The sequence below is a fragment of the Macadamia integrifolia genome, chromosome 8 (genome assembly GCF_013358625.1).
Source record: "Macadamia integrifolia cultivar HAES 741 chromosome 8, SCU_Mint_v3, whole genome shotgun sequence".
Classification (NCBI taxonomy): Eukaryota; Viridiplantae; Streptophyta; class Magnoliopsida; order Proteales; family Proteaceae; genus Macadamia; species Macadamia integrifolia.
The window spans coordinates 25,928,139-25,931,105 of NC_056564.1; the positions used below are offsets into that span (position 1 = coordinate 25,928,139).

At 41.2% G+C, this 2,967-nt stretch overlaps 1 protein-coding gene across 1 annotated transcript in view; it reads right to left on the reverse strand.

The window, feature by feature from the left end:
• Positions 1–2,646, reverse strand: part of LOC122086029 (histone-lysine N-methyltransferase, H3 lysine-9 specific SUVH6-like) — an 18,623-nt gene extending 15,977 nt beyond the window's left edge. Inside the window, 1 exon segment of the mRNA XM_042654705.1 lies at positions 2,263–2,646. The gene's annotated coding sequence lies outside the window, so the exon portion shown is untranslated.
• Between the last annotated feature and the right edge of the window lie 321 nt (positions 2,647–2,967).

Sequence of the window (2,967 nt, forward strand, 5' to 3'; positions counted from 1 at the left end):
CCCCACCCCACCCCACTCTCCTTATCCCTACCCAACCCTCTACTCCCTACCCGACATCCCTGCCCCACCTTTGCTCCTCCCTACCCAACCCTATACTCCCTCCCCGACATCCCTCCCCGACATCACAACCCAACCCTCTGCTCCCTCCCCCACCCCCGCGATCCTACAACACCCCCTCCCCCATTCCTTCCCTTTGCTATTTTGTAGTAGTAAAAGTGAAGCATGTGCATGCAACATTCTCTCTATTGTTGTCAATGATGAAGGTGGCGGGGGCAAATGGGATAGCCATGGCCATTGTTGTCTTTGATCTCATTGTGGTGGCACTTCACTTCTCCACCAATGATGCCGCAACGACGATAGGTACCATGAGATACAAAGGGGAACGCCCATGTGAGGTGGGAGAAGGTGTGTGACATCTTCAGGAAGTATTGTCGCTACACTGTTGCCTTTATCGCCATCTCTCTCTTCGGAGTCGTCGTCTTTCTTGTTTTGATAGCACTCAAGGTTTTGCATCTATACAAGAGATCTCTCTAGATTATCATTACTATTAGTTCCTTTTAAATCTTCACAACAGATGACGATAGTTCATCTTCAACCTTTTAACTAATTTATTGCAAATCGATGAAGAAGAAGTAAAACGGCCAGAGGTTGGGAAGAAGGAATGAGAGGAGTTAGTGGCAATTGTTGTAGGCACAGTTCAAAAAAATGGCTTCAGGAATCAAAACACTCACTGCCGATTCCGATCCAAATCGGATGGAAAAGGAGTAGAATCAGCAAGAATTGTCAAGATCGGTCATGACCAATTACAATCCAAATCGGCGGATTCACCGATTTCCGATGTTAAAACCATGGCTTCTGGTGGGTGCAAATCAATAGGAGAAGAGGCCAAACATATGGGTAAATTTGGAAATATCATAAGACAGGAAAAAAAGGAATCCCAAACATAACATTTGTGAAACGTCCAATACCTCAAACATCATATTTATGAAACATGAGGTATCCCAAACATTAAATTTGCAAACATCGGGTACTTTGAGGTGCAGATTCTCTAACAGCTAGGTACCCCAAATGTAATTTACCCTAAAAAATTAATAACCGATTTTGGAGTGATTGCAAAATTTCATTTTATAGGTTTTCTTTCCTTTTTCTCCCTTGCAACCAAATAGAGCCAAAGGGGGGGTGTGGATGGGCAATCTCTCGACAGTTATTGTGGTGTGACCGTTTGCATTCTTAAAAGGAAAAGTGAATTACCATATTTGAGGTTCTAGTATTGCGAATGGCTATGTGACCACATGAACAATGCTCATTATTTTGGAAAATTGTACCTAGCATGATTAAAACAAAAAGAGCCACCAATGCGCGAGGCTCCTGAACTGCAGGGCCTGGGAGAGGCAAATGTCCACAGCCCTACCCCCCGATTCGCAAGAGAGGTTGTTTCCAAGTTTCCAACCTGTGACTAACATGTTGCAATAGTGCAACTTAACCATTGCGCCACAGGCTTGCCCACTATGTACCTATCATGATTATGTCTCAGAATTCTCTTATTGGGCTAGCAAGCTCACTAAACTTATTTTAAGGACAGACCCACTCCGTGAGGATTACTTTGGGTGTTATTTGGAGAATATGTATTAGAACATTCATAATTAATGTAAGAACTTTAAGGGAACTTTTATTTGTTTGGCCGCCAGAGTACCACTTAAACTTTAATGGTTTAATTATTTAGAAATTTCTAGTTATTGTGATTCATGTTTATGTATTGAAATTTTTGGACCCGCAGTTATGAACCAGGGAGGAGATGTGCAATCAAACATGATGGTTTGGGCCGTTGCAGTTGTGTCCACACAAGCTGCTCAGTCAGTTTGTCTCCTCACCTTGCGAATCCGATAAGTATAAGGAAAGGGATAAATCTATCTTTTTAAACCCCCATTGTCCCAATCTTGACCCCAGCATTTAACCTGCAAGATTATACACTAACCCTTCAAAACAAATCCTTTAAAATGATATCTATTGCTGAGGAACGGTAAACCTTTTTCAGGTCTCGGACCTTTTTTCCCTAACCCTAATTTTCCACGACACATTGAATCTCTTCTTGGACAGTTCAAATCCCACTCTAAAATAAATTCAAAAGTAATACAAAAAATATTCAATTAAAGAAGAACAGGAAGGGAAAACAAAGAAATAAACACACACAAATACAGCAAATTGAACTAAGATAGGCAAATCAAAATAAGAACTTGTTACAGAAAAGAGACAGAAATATACCAACAAGCTCAACATCCGCTGTACTTCTCAGTCTCCTTTACTTCCACTGAAAATAAGAAAAAGAATCAAGAGAAGGAAGAAAGAAAGCTTGGAGAACCCACAAAACTGGTCTCAGTCTCCTTCCACTGAAAATTGGGAAAAAAGAAACAAGAGAAGGAAGAAAGAAAGCTTGGAGAACCCACAAAGCTGGAAGGCTGAAGATCTAAAGAAATGGGTTAGTTCACCCGTAATAGCTTGGTAAAGCTATCCTTGGCTAGTGCCTCATATAGAGAGAGACGTTGCTCCAAATTAGAAAGTATACTTGTTCCCAAATCTGAAAGATATGGGACTTGGGAATCCAGGTTTTCAAGGACTCCATAACTTCCATAACTGACTGGGTCATGGTATTTGTGAGCGTTTTAATCTCTGAATTTTTGGTAACGGTTCTAATTTTTGGACTATTTCGGTCATTCTGGAATTTCATAACTTCTATTACTCAAAATAAGAAGGACGTTACCAAAAAATAAATAAATGAAAAAGGCCCGACTTTCCATACACCCCGTGAATCCCATGACTCAAAATAAAATGGACCGAGTGGTGAGTGGAAACTCAGAGGTGGCCCGGTTCCTTTGTAGCGCTAAACGCCCTATGGTGTATGTCCAACAACTAAAAACACTCAGACACGTAGGTCAGAGCATTCCTGATCATTGGATGTGTGCTATACGC